The 24,277-nt window shown below is 40.2% G+C and overlaps 1 protein-coding gene across 4 annotated transcripts in view; it reads left to right on the forward strand.

Moving 5' to 3' along the window:
- The window catches only part of LOC105483294 (beta-1,3-galactosyltransferase 1), a 562,258-nt gene that overhangs the window by 498,656 nt on the left and 39,325 nt on the right, over positions 1–24,277 (forward strand). The window lies entirely within an intron of this gene.

The raw sequence follows: 24,277 nt of genomic DNA on the forward strand, positions 1-24,277 counted from the left end.
ATACATAAATTGATCACTACTTTACAAAAATAAAAATTTGCTGTGGCAGTGGTATAGTGTGGGCGTATATGGAGTTTTCTATCGTCCCTGAGATTTCACAGTTGGCGTAGGTCTATTGTTTTTGGGAAACATGTTGTTGGATTCTGGATGATTTAAGGTATCTGCAGTCTTCCAGGTAAGGAAGATGAGAAATATGCTGGTGCTGTGACTCCGCAGAGCCCCATCAGAACGGGAGCTTGTGTGTAGCAGCTCACCCATCCCTTTGACCTTTAGCAGATGGTTTTGCTCTGCGTACTTGGCATCATTGGCTTCCTGAGCAAAAGCCTCATAAATGAAAGAACATTCAATCCATCTATCCAAAACTCTCCTAAGGAATACTTTCTTTATATAAAGTACACTTTTACTGAGCCGTTCACACTCTCATTCTATCACACACAGCACAATCCTATTGAGTAGTGAGCGGTTCCAGGGTAGGCATTCAGCCCCGTGAAAGAGTTGTATTTTACTTTAATGGAGGCATATTTCACAGGTGCTTTTGTATTTATGACCACCTTTTTTCCAGGGGAATATGTATTGCACGAAGTATACACACATTTGCCCTGATTTATGACTCTTCTCAAAATGTGTTTTGAGATGGAGTCTCACTCTGCTGCCCGGGCTGGAGTACAGTGGCGTGATCTCGGCACACTGCAACCTCTCAGGTTCAAGACATTCTCCTGCCTCAGACTCCCGAGTAGCTGGGATTACAGGTGGGAACCACCACGCCCAACTAATTTTTATATTTTTAGTAGAGATGGGGTTTCACCACGTTGCCCCAGGCTGGTCTCAAACTCCTGACTTCAAGTGATCTGCTCGCCTCGGCCTCCCAAAGTACTGGGATTACAGGCATGAGTCATCATGCCCAGCCTTAAAATTTCTTTTTTTTTTTAGTTTATTTTTTCATTAAAAGAGGAAAGTGAACAGATTGGTATTTAGGAGCCAGACCAAGAAGAAGGAACAGATTGACTGCTTAAGGTGTCGTATCTTTGGGGTTACTGTTGTGCCAACTTTAATGAATATAGGCAGAACCAGGAATCTTAATGTAAATTTTAACTCCAACATTGACCATTCCAGCCATCTGTGTATTACAAAGTACGTCATTGTTTCCTACCTAGAGTTTAACATCCAACTAAGCTTGCTAAGCCTCATAGATCCCACTGCTTGCCCCACACAAAGAAAACAACACAAAGGCAGCTTATCAGATAATTTTTAATAGAACTCCAGAAAAACTCTGCACATACTGCCCCAAGTTGTCGATTGTTATCTTGGCAGAAAAATAGTTGCTTTTCCTCCTATCTGTTAAAATGTACAGCTTCCTCCTGGGAAGAAATCAGGTAAAAGTAATAATAGAAGAAGAAAGCAGGAGGATGTAGCTCATTCACTGTGTTCTCAGTACCAGAATGGGCTGCCTAAACATCAGAGAAGTTCGAGGCAACAAAGAGTGGCAAGCTGTCCAGGTGATATATTGCAGTGGAGGTATATCTGGTATACCAAGAGCCTTTTAAAATTTTGATGTAATTTTATAATGCCATTCAGGAATATAAATGTTCTAATTTATATCTACCTATAAAATTTTAGCCTAGATAAATGAGTTGTTTCATAAATAATTTTGGTAGAACATACACTTACCTTTATAACAAGCAAACACAGAACAATGGGATAGATCCTTGTTAATGTCTGGCTGTCAAACTTTTTAGATATAGCTTTAGGTCTCTGCCTTTTCAGATGGAAGAAACTAGTTATTAAAATTAAGTCCATTCCAGGGCATATGTGCCAAGGAATTTTGGAAAGTTTATATATTGACTGAGTCTACTTCTGCCCAGCTGGATTTCTCAGGTCATGCTTAGCATATCTTGCAAACACTGTTACAAGAAACCATGCCTTGTAAGCTCATGGAATTTGAACGTGACTTCTGATTTTAACACGGGCTCTCTGCAGCCAGTTAGCTCCAGTGAGAAATGACACTGAACATCTGTGGGCAGTTGTTTTGCTTTTGCTTATTTTTCTACAGGCATTTTGTTCTAGATCAGTCTTTTTAGAAATGGATATTGTATCTGTTGATACGGAAAATGGGCGAGATAGTAGTCCAACATCTGTACACATGTATCACCACCACTGAAAAACAGCAAAACAAAACCAAGAGGTTAATGATTATGCCCTATAGACAGTTGAAACAGCAATAGTATCTCTTAATTTAAGAGATGGCATCTTGACCTGATATATGCTTGGAAAACAATCCATCTCCTGACTTAAGTGGTTCTCCATTATACCAGGAATATTTGGTACAGATGTTGGCAGCTGTATTGACCAGAGAGGCATAACAGGGAACCTGCAGCAGCCCCCAGAAGGTAGGAGATTGGGAGAACAACTTGGGTTTTCTCCATTCCTCTTTCAGTCCTCAGGACCTAGCATATGAATTCCATGTAAAAGGAAAATAAAAATATTGCTGAATTGTTGAAAAACTAGCTCAGATGTATTTCAGTTTAAAATTAGGAAAAATAGGCCAGATTATTTTTAGGGCTCCGGGCTACATTCCTTCATCCTCTCAATATCCCCTGTTTGATCAGCAGAAACAGTAACTGGATTTATATTTTACAGTCCAAAAAAGGGAAGCTTTGCTCTTAATTACCAATATTCTGAATACCTCATTCAAGAGAAAAATGCATTTAATCACACACCAAGACATACACACACACACACACACACACATACACATACACACACGACCACCACCACCACCACCACACCACACAGTTCAGAGTCCCTGTTTTTTTATTATCTCCATTACTATACTTTATTATCTGGATGATATCTGTCTCCAGAAAGACACAAGATTCTCTGTATCCCCAGCCCCTGGCAGAATATAACGGTACAGAAAATAACACAGTTTTTTTGAATGAAGCAATAAATATAACAGGAGAGGAAGAAACTGAATACAGAATCCAAATGTGGCCCTAGCTATATCTCATCAATTCATTTAAGAAGGTATTGAAATAGAGTCTGTGCTGGCTTGTGATGTATAAGACAGTTTGCTCCCAATGATTTTATGTCATGGAAGAGTATTTGTTGGAATCCTCACTTTCTGTCTTCTTTGATGCTTCTTATAGAAATGTGGTAGCTGATAGAACAGATATAGTCAATATTCAGTCACTTTTTAATCGCTAAATTTCAGAATCATCCATGCTTGTCTTATTGAGTTTCCACATTCTAGCCTTATTTAAAATCAGGACAACTTCCCCCCCATTTTATGCCTTTTTTTTTTTTAATAAATTGATTGCCTAACTGATGTTTTTGCAGTTACTACATTGCCAGGAGTTAATATGGGTATAGGATGTAAGGTGCAAAGCTGAGAAGAAATTCTGTATAATCTGTGCCTGTCTGTCAAATCTTGTATATTCCTTTAGTTGCCTTTTTCTATAAAGAGCTCAGAAGAAGAAAGAACTTTGATACATGTGCAGCTTTGTTCAGAATAGTACCCTTAAGTATTTCTGCTACCCAAGCTAATGGTGAACTCTCCCATACAAACTCTCTGAGTTTCCTAAAGATAATAGTATTTAAAAACAGCAGTTGGATATTGAATTGCATACAGCAATATCCTTCTTAGGATGGACTAAGTTTAAAATCAACTTTTAAAATAGCTGGAGTGATTTTAACTGAAATTCTTTGGTTAAATTCTTGGCTAATGTATCTAAAATCTTCTCCTACCTTCTGCACCCTAAACTGGCTCCAAAAATATTTTATAACTTCATTAAACGAATACATGCCATAATTATTGTTATTCTACTTCATTAGTATGAATGACCATGTTTACAAGTAAAGGCATAGCAATACAGTTAAACAAAATCATTTCAGTAATCATTTCAGCTGGGTTTGTTTTTTCTTTCTGAGTGCTTTATTCAGGATCTTGTTTGGTCATTACTAGTACTTATTAAATACTTCTTTGATAACTCTGTCACTTGGGCTTTGGAGGTCATATCACTAAGTTGTATCTTAAAGAGAGTGTTCCATTTCCATGGGAGCTTAGTTGCCTCTTTCAGAAAGGCAATAAGAAAGATCACTGATAACATGGCAGGGATAGAAATCCTGAGATTAGAATAATACTTGGTATAACAAAGGAGACTTGGCCTAAAGAAGCTATAACAATACAAGGCTTAGGATTATTGTATAGAATTCCTTCTATTGTAGCACTGCTAACAATTAAGAACCCAGATCGCACCACTGCACTTCCAGCCTGGGTGACAGAGTGAGACTCCATCTCAAAAAAAAAAAGAAAGAAACAAAGAAAAAAAACAACAAAAAAGAATTTATGGCATGAATTTGGGCACAGAGATATGGAAGTAATCTTTCTTCACTGTGGGTTTTCTGGCAAACCAGCTTTCTAGGCAAGGGAAGTGGGAGAATCCCTGATTTCTAGCATTGCCTATTAGTGTGTTATAAATGTATATGCCACCAGTTTGAAGATATCAACATGATGTCATTGAATGTGAAGTTGGAAAGAAGTGTGCACCACCAGCTCTGCCCAAGCCCATGCAAGCTGGCCTGGCAGCCACTGGACTCTGCAGAACCATCCCAACTCCAGAGCTCCCTGCAAGGTCAGCTCAGGTCTGTGCTGTGACTGCATCAAAGTCCAGACTCTCCCTTTGCCTTCTTCTTTCTCCTCTCCCATTAGGGACAGGTGTTGTCCCTAAGAACATACGCCAATAAACTTCCTGCATGAGAATCTCAGAGTCCCAAAGCGACCCCACCTACAATGAAGACAAATTGAAAGTTAAGTTCATGATCATTGAAACAGAGAGAGCGAAAGTCCTCTGTTCTCTCTCCTAAATTCATTAACTAATGACATCAACTATGGCCTCCACCTGGTTTCCACCTGGTTCCCTAATGAATCATAGAATTTACCTTGATAAGTTAATAAATGGGCAACTCAGTGGCGCTTTGTGTTTTGTTCTGTTGGTCTTTATCTAAGTCCTTTATCTCAAACAGACCACACACAAACCAGGATCAAATGTAGCCAGATGCTGACATTAGAGATCCACAGTACAAAGTCCTTTGTTTCCACAGAGGGCTGTAGCAAAACTGGGAAGACTAAATCTCATGTCCAAATATTATTACTGTCTTGTTTATCCTATTATGTCACTAAATTCTCCCATAGCTAGCACTCATAAGTCGGTACACAGAAAGAATGGATTTCTCAGCCATAAACAGCACTGACAAAATTCCTTTTTGCCACATGAAGCTAAAAAGAAGGGGTGATATTAATGAAATGTAATGGAATAATGTGCTAGAATAACTATAATGTTTAGACCTGATAAAATTGTAAACTAGATTAAAATGTGGGTGACAAATTTTGAGTCTAAGCTATTTCCCCAGAAAAACACAACAATTTATATAGTCAATTTTCAATTATCTGCCCAAGGAGAAATAGCAATAATGGCAATTATCCAAAAGAGTAGATAATGAACAAATTCATTTCTACTTGACTTTGAAATATTATTTTGTATTCTAAAACCAACATGTGAATGTAGATGCATTTTATATTCTGGAAAGTTGCAGTGCCTCTAACTTAAGTACTAAAATTTTACTTTAGAAATCAGACTAAAGAAAGTAGCTTATGTTTTTCATCTTTTCTTGTACAATACGTTCCCACTTTCTATATTATTGCTTTGAATAGATGTCATTATCTCTTAGGATAATATTCAGTTCATTCTAAAGCAGAGAAAATTTGCATGTATATGTTTTCTAGTTAGTATTTTCCTGCATTGATGGCAATTAAGTATTTTGATTAAAAGGACACCCTCCTTTCCTGCCTCTGCTTTGCTAAAATTATTTTTTAATGGGTGAAAAGAAAAAATCCCAAGACAAAACAGAATGGCTATTCAAGATAAATTTATATCTAAGTAAGATTTAAGTTTTAAATCTACATCTGCCCATGGAAAATTGAGTTCACTATATACACATTTTCCATACCTTTTTCCAGCCCTAGTTTGGTTATTTTTCACTCAGTGAATGCTATGATGAATATGATAATACTTAGGATAGGGTCTGTCTCATGGTAGCATTCAGTAACTTCTCATTTCTTTCATTCTTTGCTTCCCTTGTCTTCGTTCAATAATGTTTTATAGAAGACGCTTCATATTAATGCTTCATACAATAATGTTTATTTTTATCCAACTTTTTGCATAGTAAATTCTACAAAAGCAAGGAAATTTTTAAAAAATATCCTAGAGTAAAATCTTCCAGGTGCTATTTTTCCAATGTCAACATTCAGTACATGTTTACATTCTTAAAAGCTACCTCCATTATTTTATCAATACTAAGCAAATAATCTAGTAAGAGATACAGCACTTTAAAGGGAAGAGTGAGGGTTCATGCAGACTAAAAACTGACTACATGCTCTCCCGTCTTATGCTTAGTTACATGGTACACTCCCATTATTCGAATAAGACATTTTTTACATAAGGCAAAAGATTCCCAAGTGTTGCAATACTTTTGATTGTTTGCTTTGGGCCTCTTTTGCTTTGGTATTTGGCTTGATAAGCAATTAGTGTTTGACCAAATAGACTTGCTCTCCTTTAAAGTTCTGAAATTTGTCTTCAGTTGAACAAATGACAAGGCACTGGAGAGGTAGGTTAAGCAACTGTCTAGGCTGAGTAGATCTAAGTTCAAACACTAGCTCCACTAATCCCAGGATGACATTGAACAATAGACTTGCTCTCCCTCGGTCATGTTTTCTCATTATTAAAATGAAGTTAATAATACAAAACTAAGAGGATTGTGGAGATGATGACAGATAATACATGTAAGTAACTTGGTGTAGGCATTCAGTAAATGTTGGTAGTTGTTACAAATACTAGCTAACATTGATGTCTACCTATGCAAGCACCATCCTAAGCACTTTCTATGTATTCATTTATTTGAACCTCATGACAACTCTAGGACTCAGGTACCATTATCATGATTTTGCACATGGGACCTAGAGAGGTTAAGTATCATCAGTGGCTGGGTCAGTCTCTAAACCCAACCCAGACACTGACCCATCACGCAACACTGATCATCATGAAACAGACAGTGTTTTAACAGAAACTGGAATCAGCAAGTGGATCCACTGGAACCCATTTGTGCCTCTGTCCATATTCTTCATGGGGGGGGCCACATTGCTTAAATACCATCTCAAACAAATGCCTTTAATAACAGTTTTATTTCATATGAGGACCCATCACATTTCAGTCACTCAGCATTACCCAGAACTTACTCTATGATATACGTGAACAGTTAGAATAGAACATTCCACCTTTTATTATGAAGCTTTCTATATATATAGTTTGAGACCCAAGAATCTGATCAATAGAAGGCAGGTCTAGTTGGCTTCCATCCTGTTATTTAAACAGGCCTGGATCAGATTCAGCCAGTGGCAGAGTGGTCATAAGTGACATTAAAAGGTCTTAAGTGAAAGGGAAGGTGCGCATGCCTAAACTCCCAGCTGTGCCATGAATGAACCAAATGTCTTTGCCCCAAGGCAGCTTCAGCCCTCTGGACCTTTTTTATCACTTGGAAAGTTAAGATGTTGCAGTAGACCTTAGGTAAAAGCTGGCCATCCATGTGCCCATCCCGACCCCTCACATGGGCTTTGGTTTTAGCCTTGTCTGACCTGTGCAAAGTTTTGTTTTATTTTTAAAATTAGATCCTAAAATACAAAACTCAAGATATTTCACATTTAAAAATCTGTATTTCTGTTTTTCCCTACAAATTGGACGTTGTGACCTCACTGGGCCTGTTCATCTTTGTGGCATCAGTCAAAATCGTCAAGTAGACCTGAGCAGTAGCTGCCCCTTCAGATGGAGCATGGGCTCACTAGCTCATCACAGTGCCCACCATTCCTTAGTATCTCACACCCAGTCTGCTGGCTCATTGGTACCACCTGCATGGGCTTGAAGGCATCTGAGTTGGTAATCCTAGTACCAGTTGAAACCCTAAATGAGGTTAATTTCTTCCTTCCTTTTTCATTCAATCCACCTCTATTCAATGCCTACCCACATTGCCATTCTTTGTATTGTAATGTACTTAAATAGAAACATTTTTTTAAAGTGGCAGTTCTGTTTTCATTTCTCTGAACCCAGTTCATTTCCATTATTTCTAAATTTTTCTCTCTTCTTGGTGTCCACTTAGGGCTATGCAGCTTGCTCCTGGCACGGGCACCTTGAATCTCCTCCTCAGGCAGATTGAGACCATGCTTGATTTCCCGAACTTGTAGTAAGAGGAAGGAAAACACAGCACGTAAATTTGTTGGAGTTCTTCGTAGGTTCTGGATATTAGCCCTTTGTCAGATGAGTAGATTGCAAAAATTTTCTCCCATTCTGTAGGTTGCCTGTTCACTCTGATGGTAGTTTCTTTTGCTGTGCAGAAGCTCTTTAGTTTAATGAGATCCCATTTGTCAATTTTGGCTTTTGCTGCTGTTGCTTTTGGTGTTTTAGACATGAAGTCTTTGCCCATGCCTATGTCCTGAATGGTACTACCTAGGTTTTGCTCTAGGATTTTTATGGTATTAGGTCTAACATTTAAGTCTCTAATCCATCTTGAATTAATCAACCCCATCAAAAAATGGGCAAAGGATATGAACAGACATTTCTCAAAAGAAGACATTCATACAGCCAACAGACACATGAAAAAAAGCTCATCATCACTGGCCATCAGAGAAATGCAAATCAAAACCACAATGAGATACCATCTCACACCAGTTAGAATGGCGATCATTAAAAAGTCAGGAAACAACAGGTGCTGGAGAGGATGTGGAGAAATAGGAACACTTTTACACTGTTGGTGGGATTGTAAACTAGTTCAACCATTATGGAAAACAGTATGGCGATTCCTCAAGGATCTAGAACTAGATGTACCATATGACCCAGCCATCCCATTACTGGGTATATACCCAAAGGATTATAAATTATGCTGCTATAAAGACACATGCACATGTATGTTTATTGCAGCACTATTCACAATAGCAAAGACTTGGAATCAACCCAAATGTCCATCGGTGACAGATTGGATTAAGAAAATGTGGCACATATACACCATGGAATACTATGCAGCCATAAAAAAGGATGAGTTTGTGTCCTTTGTAGGGACATGGATGCAGCTGGAAACCATCATTCTCAGCAAACTATCACAAGAACAGAAAACCAAACACCGCATGTTCTCACTCATAGGTGGGAACTGAACAATGAGATCACTTGGACTCAGGAAGGGGAACATCACACACCGGGGCCTATCATGGGGAGGGGGGAGGGGGGAGGGATTGCATTGGGAGTTATACCTGATGTAAATGACGAGTTGATGGGTGCAGCACACCAACATGGCACAAGTATACATATGTAACAAACCTGCACGTTATGCACATGTACCCTACAACTTAAAGTATAATAATAATAAATAAATTTAAAAAAAAAAAAAAGAAAACACAGCACGCTGGAGCCAACAGGTAGGAGAGAAACACATTTCTCAGTTATGCAGCCCAGCATCGAGGAAAAATAACAGCAACTCTACAAAATCAGAAATCAGCGTCTAAGGACTAATGAGCAGAGAGAAAATCCTAGGTTTTTTTCTTTATTAATGTTTACCTGCTATAGTATGCAAAATATCCTTGCCATAAAAGCCTTATTTCCCTTTTAAGTTTTTTATTTAATTGTATTTTAAGTTCTGGAATACATGTGTAGGACATGCAGGAAAATGCCTTTATTCTGAAAGATACAGGAGAAAAAACTCATAGCTTAAAAAAAAAGTGTCTTTTTTAAAAATCCATATTAAAAGTGTCTATGAAACCTTTGACTGATTTTAGTGGCGGCCTCTTTTAAGATGAACTATTAGGGAACTAAAGATATGCTTTAGGTGACCTAAGACAATTCCTATTTAAAACCTATTTCTCCAAGGCCATCACTAATTGATTCTTGAATCTTCTTTGCTGAAATAAACTCATCCCACAGGCAATTGTGCTTTCAGTTGAAAATAATAGGATTTTACATAGAAAATGATGGTACAGTTATTAAAAGTCTCTAAAATAGTGAATAATTGTTAAAATGTTTTTATTTAAAGTGATAAAAAGCAAGAGAAATACTCAGAATATTCCTTTATACACTAAATGGCACATTAAATAAATAAAAATGATTGCAACCTATCGGGACTGTGATTCAGGGAAAGAAGCACCACAGTGGCAAGAGGTCACCTGGATGACACTCCTATCTTTCCCATCATAGCCTCTGTGACTTTGAGCCACTTACTTAACCTTTCTAAACTACAGTTTCCTTGTCCATGAAATTGACAGTTATTTCAGTGTGCCTTCAAAATGCCAAGCAGAATTGGACCTTGAAATACAGTTGTTAGTGGAAGGTGGCGGGTAGCTCTGAGCCAATTCCCTGTGAGCTAATTTCCCAAAAGCAAGTTCAACAAAACTCCAATTCACCAAATTCCTCTCTCCGGGCCCTTATTTACAAAATTTCTAGTAATGTGCACTGGATATGTTGGTTTTCACCGTCTTTGGAGATTTCTGTAAGGTTTCAGTTGATAGTTTTTTTCCCACCACTTACTGACAGCATTGGAAGGAACACGCAGTTTGTTTCAGCCCCTGACGGTGAGTAGCAAGAGGACCCTCTGATGAGGAGCAGTGGAGCAGGGTCAGCACAGAGCCTAAACAGGTGGACATGGACTAAGAGACATGAGATTATAGTCATAAGGATTCTCCAAGTTCAAGACAAATATACTGAGTATTTTAAATACCTGAAGCCAATTGGGTACTTTTGAGAACAGCTTTATGGAATCAGCATAAATCAGTATAAATAATACTTCCTCTTACGGATCTTAGCGTCCAATGGAGGAAACAGACTAAAAACAAAACAGAAAGTAAATAAATAATACAATTACAAACTGTGATAAGCACTATGAAGAAAACAAACAGGGTGCCCAGGTAGTGAAGAGGCGGAACCTGCTTTAGAAAGGGTGGTTAGGGGAGGTGTGAGAGTCAAGAGAGCTTTCCCCATGGCCCTTCCCTTCCGGGCAAAGGAGAGGACCAGATAGACTGGGGCCGGGGATGTGAGATGACCAGTGAGTTGTGAGTAGTAAAGGATCTATGGCACTTCCATGCTGGAGCATTTCATTGCTGTTGCAAGACTCCCTAGCTCCCTTTCCCTGTGGCATTCTGCTGGTGATGTGGCTCAAGATGTGGTTTCTCCTTCAGCCTGGAACCTGTGTGACTGCAAAGAACAGAGCCCCTCCCCCCACCCCCCAACAGTGGACCTGTAGCCTGAGCAAACAACAAGCTTTAATTGTCTTAAGCCACAAAGAAACTATCCTGACCATTATTATTAGGGGTTTTAAGACAAAAAGTGTTAAGCTTCGCTGGTTTGTAAAATTGAAAGATAGCCAATATGGCTGGATTATAGCAAAGCAAGAAAAAGTAGCAAATTAGAGTTCTCCGTCTACTACCGGCTGCCTGCCTCAGGCTGTTCTGATGTTTATATTCCTGGCAATGCCTTAAGACAGATTAAGTAGCTTGACTGTAAATGCTTTTGATTTGTTTACACAAATCAAACTCTCATATTTTATCTCTGCCTCTGGATTATGATAGTTTTTATCAAGAACTTTGCATGTGGGCTATTGATATGATAATGCAATCCTAATGCCTTCCCAAGAGCTAAGAGCCTCTATCTTTTCAGTCAATACTGAGATGTACTTTGGTGTATAGGCCATTCATAGCTGAGGCTTGGGATGGGCAGTTCACAGCACTTTGCAATTGAATCATATGTAATACTGTGCAATTTTTAAGCTCTCAGTTTTTCATATCAATTTCTAATATTCTGGCAACAGAAGCTAGTGAAAAGCCCAACTTTTATGGGACTTATCATAGGCCCTTGAATGTTTAAGTCTTTTGCACTTAAGATCTTGTTTGCAAACAAAACAAAACCCCCTAGCAGAAAGCAAATTGCATGATATGCAATTTATCTTCTTTGGAAGAAAAGAAGAGCTGAGTCAGCCCTCATGAGACTTGACAAGGAAGGTACTTTTTGTTTTTTGTTTTTTGTTTTTTTTTAAGACGGAGTTTCACGGGAGTCCCAGGCTAGAGTGCAGTGGTGTGATCTCTGCTCACTGCAACCTCCGCCTCCCGGGTTCAAGTGATTTTCCTGCCTCAGCCTCCCAAGTAGCTGGACTTACAGGCATGTGCCACCACACCTGGCTAATTTTTGTGTTTTTAGTAAAGACAGGGTTTCACCATGTTGGCCAGGCTGCTCTCGAACTCTTGACTTCAAGTGATCCACCTGCCTCATCCTCCCAAAGTGCTGAGGTTACAGGTGTGAGCCACTACACCCAGCCTAGGAAGGTATTTTTTTTATCGTTGACACTGCCCAGATAGAACCACTGATATTGTAACTGCCTTTATTGAAGTTTGGTAGCTTTAAAGGAAGTACATCTGTTGGTTATTACAGTCATTCTTGTACAGTTCTTAAAGTCTTAAGGATTTTTATTTGAGATGAATGAAATCTCACTAAAGAAAAGGAAAGTTGGGAAGGGGAAAGGAAATGGATCTAAAATTAAAATTGTGTCCTTAATATAGTCTAGGCTTAGCACTAGGTGCTTTCGTCTGCATTACTACCCCCTATACCTACACAGTGGAGGAAGCAGCTCAGAGAAGTTATGATCACCCAGCCAGTGAGTGGCAGACCAAGGAAGAGGTCTTCTCCCTCTAAAGACCCTGCTTTTTCCTCTTTATTATGTAGACTAGAATGTAAAAGTCTCCTGTACCATCCCCACAGTCAAATCCAAAATGGCCAAATCTCGCATTCCAAAAATCCCGCATTTCCAAAATTTAAGAGTTCTCTAAAAAATAAATGCCAGGTCACTACTGCATATTGATTTATTACATATCTAGCTTCAGAAGAGGCTCTAAACAGAGCTGGTTATAATAAGCTGTGCTCTGCTAATTGTGCATCTTCCCTTTGTTCCGCCTCATCCTGTGTAATTAGCACAGTCTTGAAAATAGAAGTTTCCATGACATTACAATTCTTACACAGCACACCCTCTAATTATTTCATATCTTCACATTAGGGACCAAGATACTTATGCTGGAGGGTGGAATTCTGTTTGTTGTTTAATTACTTGAAGAAGGAGCACAGGAAAACCAAGACAAAGAGATTATTAAAATAATGTTTACACTTGACTCTGAGTTGCCTACACACAGACCAAGGCACAGGCATACATTTCTTCTCGCCTTCTCACTTCCACCTGGCTTTAGACCTCATCTCTCTTGGCAGTGGTTTCATCTCAGTTATGCCTGTTACCATCTCTTCCTATCAAGGACTTGCTTATTCTTCAAGCCCCACTCAAAATACACTCCTCCACATGTCTTTTCAGATGTCCACAGTGAAAATTAAGCTCCTTCTTCCCATACCCGAGGGCACTTTTTACTAATCTTACAGCATCTCTCTGCATTGTACTATGAGGACAAGGGTGGGACAGAGAATGCTGATGATTCAATCAAATGTGTTTTCTCTTTTTTCTTCCTGGGCGTGTAGATAGACAGCCTTTCCTAGCCTTCCTTAGAGTTGGGCATGACCACATAATAAATTTCTAGCAATGCGAATTGAGTAGAAGTGACGTGCTTCATTTGAAAGCCAGGGTTTTGAGGAAGGAGGTATGCCTCCTCTATGCTTTTTGCCTTGCTGCCATCAATAAAGGAACTCTGAAACCCCCAGGCAGGGGCCCCATGGGGTGAAGAAAGCCTGGGTTCCCAAATCACCAGGTGAAAAGCTTTCTGGCCAAGCAGCAACGCTAGGCTGTTACACAAATAAGAAATAACCACCTATTGTGTTAAGGCTTAGAAATTTAGGGCTTATTTGTTACAGTTGCTGGTGTGCACCTAACAGAGAGTATGCATCTTTCTAAGTGTGTGCTTGAGTGTGTGTGATTTTAGAAGCCCCAAAAGGACTGGGACTAAAAAAAATCATTCTTAACTGTGTGTAAAATTAAACTGAATTGGTGCCTCATTTGGAAATGGAGCAGATGGTCATTAAAATGAAGAGTGGAGGATACTCTAAAGCATCTCCAATATTGGGAATGCCATTTTCTCATTTGCAAGCAGCTGTCTAGAATTTTGTAAACAATCTCATAGGTGACTAATTTGGTATAGAGAACAAAAGGAATACCCAGTTAGTTTTCATGTTAAAATGTGCCCTGGTTCATTTCTCATTCAAATATTCATTATTTCAATCAACAAGTACATATGGAACACATTCTACATGCCAGGCAGCCCTCTAACAGTGCTGATCCGTTAACAGTGGCCCCAGCTCATTCCAAGTAGACAGGCCAGTGGGGGAACCAAATATCCACTAAACTCATCACACTGCTGAATATGCTCTCAGCATGTCACCCAGGTTCTCTGGTTCCTCTCTTGGAAAATAAGAATGATCATACTATTTCTCTAATTTTTAATTAGATAATATTTAGATATAACAATTATAAAATATTTAGCAGTATGCTTGACACTTGAACTTGGCAAGCATGTGATACTTCGTAGCTATTATTATTTGCTTTGATTTAGAGAAATACTATGAGATTGTATAATAAAGGAATCTGACTAGGCTGAGGAAGGGGTGTGTGGAACACAACAGTTTCCTCTGTAAATGACTCCTGATATGATAGTTGAGAAGTTGGGAAGAATATTCCAAATTTTTAAAACTAGAGTAAAAACAGTATATTCAAAGAACCCATGATGGAGACTTTATTTTCAGGAGTTAAAAGAAAAAGCTAGTTTAGCTGGAGTCTAGAAAGCAAGGGGAAAACTGCGGCAGGATAACACCATGCAGAGCAATGGGAACCACCACATAGCCTTGCTAAGAGTTTCTTAGCTTTCTTGCTAAGCACAACAGAAAATCATGGTATGATTTCCAACAGGTAATGGCACAGAATGATATGATCAGATTTAGTTTTTAGAAAGATCACTGTAGCTGGAGTGTAAAGAAAGAGCATTAGAGGACAGACTGAAAATAGGCAGCTATTTGCAACTTGCAACTTGCAACTTAAAAAGTTAATATAGGAGTCAAGATAAGAGATACCCATAGCTTGAGTGGTGGTAGTGGAGCTTGAGAGAAGTAGAGATATAAAGAAATTTCTGAAGTGACATTGGCAGGATATGGTGATGGATTAGGTACAGAGTTAAGAGGGAGAGAGCTGTTAGGAATGACTCCAGGTCTTTCCAATACAGAGAGATATGTTTCACAGAGGTGGGGAACCCTGAAAGAAGATCAGGGTTGCAGGATCATGGATTTATCTTTGCATACGTTGCATTCAGATGCCCTTCAGATATCCAAGTACACAATTAGATGCATGGGTCTGGAGATCCATAGAGAGAGATCTCTGAGCTAGAATACAAACTTAAGAGTTATCACATGCAGAAGGCAACAGAGGCCACGGGCAGGGAAAAAAAAAATGACCTTGAAAACAAACAAAACTACCTGTAATCCCAGCACTTTGGGAGGCCAAGGTGGGCAGATCACGAGATCAGGAGATCGAGACCATCCTGGCTAACACGGTGAAACCCCATCTCTACTAAAAATACAAAAAATTAGGCAGACGTGGTGGCAGGCGCCTGTAGTCCCAGCTACTCAGGAGGCTGAACTAGGAGAATGGCATGAACCCGGGAGGCGGAGCTTGCAGTGAGCAGAGATTGCGCCACTGCACTCCAGCCTGGACGACAGAGCAAGACCCCGTCTCAAAAAAAAAAGAAAAGAAGCAAAATTTAGAGTGAGAAGAAAAGAAGGTCTAGGACCTTGCCTTGAGGAACTTCCCCCAAAGGAGACAATGTTAGGGCTCTCCAGAGAAAAAGAACCAATAAGATATTTGTAGGGGTGTGTGTGTGTGTGTGTGTGTGTGTGTGTGTGTGTGTGTGTGTAAGATAGAGAGAGAGAGAGATAGATAAATTATATACACATATATAAAGAGGCTACCAATAGAAGACAATTCTCTTACTAATTCCACATTGTCAGGCTGAGAGTACACCATAAATAATTTTTCCTCTTAGAGCACGTTTATCATTTTTACTTCTGAGACAGGGATCGATCCCTTTTCTCTGACCCACCCAGGGCAGTTGTTCAGAAAGCACATCGCTCTTGACTCCAGCTCCTGTAGAAATTAGAGACACAGTGATTGTGCATCTGCCCCCTCTGACTTTGTCTCGCGCTTAGGCAAGAAGTCTGTGCCACAGCCCTTGGCTCCACTCTCCTGTCTCTGTAGCCATTGCATAGGTGTTTAACAGCTTATCCAGCTTGTTATTCAGTATCCACTATGAGGTTGCCAGGTGGTTTTATTTTTCCTTTTAAATTAAATACTGATAAAGATCTTGGACCATGACAAATTCAGAGCAAATGTTACCAATGTTTTCCCTCTGATTCCTTCTCTTTCAGTCCGGTAAGCTAAGGCCTTAATTTCAGCATCATTTCTTTTTATTCAGAGTAGAGATTGGTGCCACACAATTTGACACCACAAGATGGGCTTTTCTTGACATTCTTCAGCTGAGCAGAGTAGCAGAGCCCACCTCTGCATTTGGTTTCTACATCTTGCCTGCATTTCCTGAAGTGATGTGGGGTGAGCCTAGGTCACACAGCGGGGAATGGGTCAGGTCACTTGACTCCCGGTCTTGGGCTCGGTCCTTTCTACCACTCCACCCTCCAGGGCTCATGGTTGATTCTCTCCAGCCTCAACCTGGCCAGGTTTCCCCTCAAGCCACCAGAACCTAAGGAAGAGGAGTTGACAGGAAGGACAGGGACCAGTGGCATTTGGTCCCTGATCTCTCTTGGAACAGCTCCTCAAGCAGCTGAGCCAGAGCTGAGGAAGAGGAGGCAACAGGAGATGCTGGGCTAGACTCAATTCCCCACACACCAGCATAGCAGTCTAGTGCTCCCTATGCCCCTGAGGAGGTCTCTGAGGCCTAAACTCTTGAAGAAACTCAAGAACTGATTAGAAGACATCCTGTCAGGAATGGGGTGAGTGTAAGGGATCAGGTGGTGGCCAGTATTGAATAAGGCTCAAAGAAGGAATGAAAGTCAAGGATGGGGTGAGAGTCAGGGATGTCTGTGGTACATATGAATCAGTCCACTATATCTACGGGTTCCACATCTGAGGCCTCAACCAACTGTGGATTGAAAATGTTTGCAAAAGAGAAACAATAAAACATAACAATACAACAATAAAAGATAATATAAATTTTAAAATGCAGCATAACAACTATTTACATAACATTTACATTGTATTAGGTATTATAAGTAATCTAGAGATGGTTTAAAGCACACAGGAGAATGCATGTAGGTTATATGCAAATCCTGCACCGTGTTATATAAGGAACTTAAGCATCTGTTGATTTTGTACGGTGGAGTCTTGGAATCAATCCCCATCAGATACCAAGGATGACAGTATTGGTAAATAAATCACATATTTTTCCACTGTTCTCTACCAAATGTCCTCGACACCAAAACAATCATGCTTCCTGTTCAGAGGCAGAACTCCAGGCTCCAAGAACACCAGTGGGACAGAATGTACAAAGGTCAAGACTCAGACACCAGCACAAATGGCACATATTCTGTGTGCCAGATGCCTCACAAGCTATTTCATTCACTGCCCAAAACCGCTCTTCAAGTCAGTGCTTAAAGATTCACCGGCCTGTTAAAGAAACAAGGCTCCAAAGGGTGGGGTACAGATGCCAGTCACGGTAAGCAGGGTACAAGGTGGCCTATTTAGTCACAAAGAACAAAACAAAGTGTAGTTGGCTCAGCTCCTGAAGGCTGAGCACATGCTCAGTTGGAAATATGATGAGATCCTTGCCACTGTGTTACTGCCCTTGGGCCCCCTAAATTCTCCCTAACTAGGGAACTGCATTGGTCTAGACGGGCACCTAGGTGAAGCTGAACGGGCAAGATGAAGCCAGGCAGCTCTCGCTACGGGCAGTAGTGAGCTAAGGAGCAGGGAGTCAGGCCTGTTTTCTGCAGAGAGCGCCCAGCCCACCCCTTCCCTCTCCGGCAGTCCCCGCTCAGTGCGTGGCTGCTGCTCAGAATGCACTTTCTGATGGTGTGTTTGCTTATGGCCTTGGATGCTCTGTATCCACAGTCCTTCGCAAGCTGTGCTTCAGCCGCTGAACAAACTGGAATGGAAACCAGAGCATGACACAATTCCTGGGTTTACAAACTTAAAAAGGCACCAAGAGTGGTTTGCTGGGTTTGGGATTGGCCACATCCCAGTGTGCTTTTCTGGGACTTTGTAACAGTTATTTCTGAGAGGGCTTCACTGAGCCCTAGAGAGATTGCTAGAAGGTCAGCACAGAGGGCTCTCGAAGCACAGCAGAGACAGGCAACAAACCTGTCACAACCACAGCATTCCACCCGCTCCTCTGCCCGCTTAGGGTAGGTTGCTCTAAGCTCTCTAAGAACACACAGAATTAAGTAAGGGTTTATTTCCCAGTTGCCTCAACAAATATTGATTCAGCTGTGTGTAAGGCCTCACGTTTCTTACCAGACTGTGATGCTGTGTAATGCACCTTTGATTCCCTGGCACCTATTCTTGGGCCTTAAAGAAGTGGATGCTCTGCAGTTGTTAGTTAAATGAATTAGCATACACCATCTAGTCCCAGAATTTGGAAAACACCCTATAAAGTGAAACGGTCAACAAATCCCCTGTCACCAATTGAGTCTACCTACCGTCCCATAAATGACTTCTCACATCTTTCCTAATAGCACAAAATTGCTCTCAAGCTCGAGTGAAAGAAGTCTAACCTGTGATGAACTGCCGAATGAATTAATAAACACCACTTCATGGAAAGTGTTCTGTGGGAATGTGACATGGTCAGAAATATGATTGGCAGAGGTGATAGAGTGGATGGGAAACCTACCAGTGTGTGGTTTCTGACATTTTTTCTGCATAAGAGATGAATTTCTCATGGCTCCTACATTCCCAACAGGCACGCTTAAACCATGCCCCTTTCTTTGTCTCTCAGGAAAGTAAATCAGAAGGCAAATGCGTAAAACTGATATCTTCACAAAGACAAACTTGAATGTGCTCTCTTTTTAAAAAAATCCCAATCCTAATAATGGACAGCCTTTACTGAGTACCCTTTACTGAGTACTTACTCTATGCTAAGCACTGTGCCATGAGCTTTGCATGTATGATCCCATTTAAGCCAGGAACAACCAACCCTGTGTGGTTTGTTCTGTAGGATCTTCATTTTGCAGATTGGGAAACAGGACCCTATAGAGGTTACAGAACATTTCCAGGAGTAATATGTGTATGGGACTGAAATGTGTCTTGACATTAACACTGTCCTGTCTCTGAGATTATCAAACTCAAATTTCAGTACTTAGTGACTATCATCATAAGTTGTCATGCTATCCCTCACAACTGACTGCCACAATCTGTGTACTATAACAGAGAGAAACTTTTACCAAAAGTAGTCTTGCTTTTATCAAAACTAACTTTTTGCTTCATGGTTTCAACCGAATTGTCCTATACTGATTTGAGTTACTTGGGTTTTACAAAGCAATACATTAATAACTATCTCTTACTGATTGTCTATATTATCCTACTCACTATATCAGACATTTTTCAAAAATTATTTCTAATAAAAATAGATATCTAGGCCAGGTGCAGTCGCTCACGCCTGTAATTCCAGCACTTTGGGAGGCCGAGGTGGGTGGATCATGAGGTCAGGAGTTCGAGACCAGCCTAGCCAACATAGTGAAACTCCATCTCTACTAAAAATACAAAAAATTAGCTGGGCCTGGTGGCAGGCACCTGTAATCCCAGCTACTCAGGACGCTGAGGCAGGAGAATTGCTTGAATCTGGGAGGCAGAGGTTACAGGGAGCCAAGATCATGCCATTGCACTCCAGCCCGGGTGACAATGCGAGATTCCATCTCAAGGGGGAAAAAAAAGAAGAAAGAAAAAATAATAGATATCTAAAGTATGATAAATAAAGTTGGAGCAGGACAGAAAGGGGGCCAAGTCTTGCCCCACTTATGAGTTTCATTTTTCAGGCTCCAGAGGCCTCTCATGTCTCTTCCCCACTCTTGAAAAGTCTCAGTTGATGCCTTTCCTTCTCTCCTCCTTTGCTGATATCCTTCTCCACTGGCATCATATCCACTCCTCCCCTTAGCTGAGATGTGAGCTATGGCTTCCTGCTGGGCAGGATGAGATGATCTAGGAGAACAGTCCTCTGAGATGCACGGGAGAATGGGGTGGGAAGTTATGAGAGAAAGAGAAGCCATAGGAGGGCGAGTGCTCCAAGGAGGGGTGCAAAGCCCACATAGGTAAATGAAATGGAGTGGTGGTCCTTCTGAGGAGAAAATGGAAAGGCCAGGAGAAGGGGCTGGCTGCAAGTAACCACAAAGTCTTTTGGGAGGAGAGGAAAAGGCGAAAGAAATGTCTAAAAGGCATGGATGTTCTTTATGAAGAAGAACCACATAGGAAGATTAAAAGCAGTTTTTTCCTCATCAAGCATTGACATTCGTGTGAAAGTCCTGTTGACCACTGCATCATTTCTCTCTGTCCGATCACCAATCCCTACCAGAGTCTGGAAGTCATGCCCCAGAGAAATGTCTTCAAGGACTGAGCAGAAGTGAGTTCTCTGCAGTCCTCAACACTTGAGCAGCTTCCTAATGACAAACCTCACTAAGACCAGGTCTTTTCATAGACCTGGGAACAGGGGTCAGTAGTGGGCAGGCTGTGCGGCAAACATACCTTTGTCATTTAGATGAGGAAAGATACTAAGCGAGAACAGGGGCAGGGTAGGCATTCATTCATACTTTAAAAAAAAAAAAAAAATTTGGTTAGAAAATCAAGGAGACCTGCAAATGTTTCCCAGCCTTCATTGAAATGCTTTCAGGCTTTCACCTGAAAAGTTTGTACATTAATTTACTTCAGACTTGTCCACAATTTTGAACTGTCAATATCAATATGGGCCCATGTGCTGCCTATTTGAAGATGATGCTACCAGTGTTGATCATCCTGGATGTGTATGAATTTAGTTGAAAAGACTGCTGCATGTTCAGCTGTTTCCTCTGTTGCCAAAGAATTGATTTCAAACTGTAGCCGTTTTGAAAATATATACTACCAAAAAGTTTGATGTAAAAATAAGCAAGCGCTTCCTTAACCTGTTTTCACAAACAGCTGATTCAATCACTTTGATTTTAAATGAGCAAGTCAACAAGTCAGTTTCATTAAAAACACGTGCACAGTCTAATTGATTGGTTGACTGAACTGACCATTCCCAGGAAGAAGCAGCGTGATGTGATGCTAAGAGAAGTGGCTTGAATGGCAGGGCAGCCTTGCCATGGGTTTGGACTCAACTGCATACCAGTTATAAGAACATGGGTGAGCTTCTGAGCCTCCGGACATTTGTCTCTACCTCCTGGATTCTGGTGATAATCATAGTGTAAGTAGAAATAAATTTGTATGCCACCATGTTCTCCACAAAATCCAGTTATTACTATCAATAACTGTCACATAGCCCCAAAGCCAAGTATTCATCAACTCTTTGAAATGTCAGCATTATATTTGACACACTTATTCATGGGAACCTTCCCATACTTAACAACTGCTGTCCCTCTCCTGTCTGAATCATACTTTCTAATAGTTCTCAACAGTGCCCTTTATTAACAATTTAATTCAGCACTCCCATAGTTAGTTATAAGCCCAACTACGACTGCAGTTAATGGAAATTCTCCTTTATACATGGTGCATCTGCTGTGACATCTGTCTGGAACCCGTGGAGAGGATTCAGTGTTCACAAGCAAATTGAGTAATTACTATGTAATCACACTTTAAATTGTGTAGTCACTGGTTTGCTCTCAAAATTCATATCTTTGGGACATACTCAATATTAAAACCACCTGGGTTATTTCAGAATGGGCAGGTATGTTCTTAAAATGGCCAAAATAAGAATTTGAGGTAAACACTTGTGACCAAAAAATTAGAGTATTATCTCCAGAAGAGAGAAAGTGGTGCAGCGGAAAGAAATGAGAATGTGGAAAGGAGATATGAAGAGAGGGAGAAAGAGATGGGAGAGACGCTTTAAAAGTGGATTACTAAGTGCTTTCTCAGTCATCTCATGAAATCTGTGACATTTTTGAGCCTCACTGGTTGGAGAAAACACAGAGAAATATAAATGAGGAAGAGAGATCGGAGATGCAAGATTTTACCTGTCTCAGGAAGAGCCCATCACTGGTGACAGCTATTTGGACTTTGGAAAACTGCAGCATATGTAGAGAGGAGAGAAAATAATGACTCAAAAGACAGTGTCTAATAGTCCTTTATAATCACCTAGATTTACAGTGGTAAAACCTGAGACCGAATAGTTCACTAAATGGTTATAAAACACAAATCTGTGGCACTCTCCAAACTCCCTTCTAAAAAGCCAGTCGACAGACAGTAGCTATATATTATATTGAGTGTGTCATGTATACAAGGCGAGATTCTTGAAATAAGACAAAATATAAATAAGTAAGGCAGCAGCATGGCACCGTGGAAGGAAGGCTGACTATAGATTGTGGCTGACACTAGTTTGAATCCTGGCTCTCCTGAAGGCCATAGAGAGCTGCTGATGTTCAACCATTTTTAAGCTATGTTAATGACAATTTCATGTGCTTTCACCAAATGGAATTAGAAGTCTCTAAATACTCTGGGCTTCAGTTTCATTATTTCTAAAATTAAGGATGATAACTTGAGAATTACAGAAAATAGTTTCTGACACCAAGGTACTACACATTATTAGCAAGAGTAGTATTGCTATCAAAAGTTGTAATTACCATATAAACACATGCCAGAAGAGGTGTAGAAACCTCCCACTGTTCCTTCACAATCTTCAAAAGTTCTATATAGGGGCAAGTAGGGGTAGTGCAGTGTAGTAGTTCAATTTACAAAGCAACGTAAAGTAAAAATGCAGCCCAAACCAATCCATTACCTGAACACAGGTTCCTTCCTTTGTGGGAGGAGCGGCTGCACCCGGCAGCATTAGAGATGACAGCAGGGAAGGAGCCAGGGCCATTAGTCAGTTTGCTAAGTAGAAATGGGAAGCAAGTTCAATGGAGCAAAAAGGTTTCTGCTCTGCAGAGTTGATGGAGAACAGTGTGATTGGTTTCTTAAGGGACAGGCAGACGGGCAATGCGAAATTTCTCCTCCCCTCACTGAACATGCCTGTTTATCGGAGATGATCAACACCTTAGATTACACATTATGCAAATGACCATGGCAGTTTGGCACCTGATGCAGTCTCCCTGCCAGAGTTTAGGTTCACTCCCGCTGTGGTCTGGGAAAAGTGAAAATAAACATGTCCCGCTTCCCTCCTTGGCTTCTTTGTCCTTGAAATAAATATAGATTCTTCCAAGCCCACAGCTCGGAGGCTTAGCTATATGGCAGATGGCAGTATCTCCTGCAGAGGTTATGAATATGAAACTCACAGGCTAGGAAATTAATGTAACAAAAACAAAAATAGAGGCACTAGGGATTATTGCAGGTCATACAGTGAGTATCTCAGGGAAATTCAATTCCGTACGATTCGGAAAGATTCCAAAGATGTTTCAGTGATAACGAATCAGATGAAAATCACTCCCCAAGGTAGCTATTTCCTGATTTGCTCATTGAAAAATGACACTGGGCAATAACAGAAAAACTGTGCGTGATGTAAATTCTTTTCTCCCACCATTGAAATGGGTGTGTCTTAACCTGGAGAAAGGAAAACTGAAAGTTACCTATCTATCTAAACATAAGTAGTATAAAAAGATAATTGATTGGACCAAGTCCCAAAATAAAACTGGAAGATACATGCTAAAACTATGCAAATAGCTATTCTATCCATGGAAAAATGACATATTTAAGTAAATATGATCAGATCTGAGTACAAATTCCCAAAGGAAATACTGGAAACTCCTGCTGTAATTCCTAAGATACATCTGTATCTAAGGTGCTCTTTACCCTTAGAGTAGATAATTGTCCTAAATTATCTCTAAGACTACTTCTAACACTGAAATTTGAGGTGTAAGGACAAAATCAGAATTTTTGATTAAAAAAACAACAAGCTCAATGTTGGATTTCTGTATCAGTGAGGAGTAGAACTCTATTGCAGAGTAGATTATTATCTAAAAAAGGAACTTTGCTGTACAAAATAGGGTGTGCTGGTCTGTATTTCAAAAATTGTCTTTAACAAAGGGCAGAGCTCAAA

Source organism: Macaca nemestrina, chromosome 11 (assembly GCF_043159975.1).
Source record: "Macaca nemestrina isolate mMacNem1 chromosome 11, mMacNem.hap1, whole genome shotgun sequence".
NCBI lineage: Eukaryota > Metazoa > Chordata > Mammalia > Primates > Cercopithecidae > Macaca > Macaca nemestrina.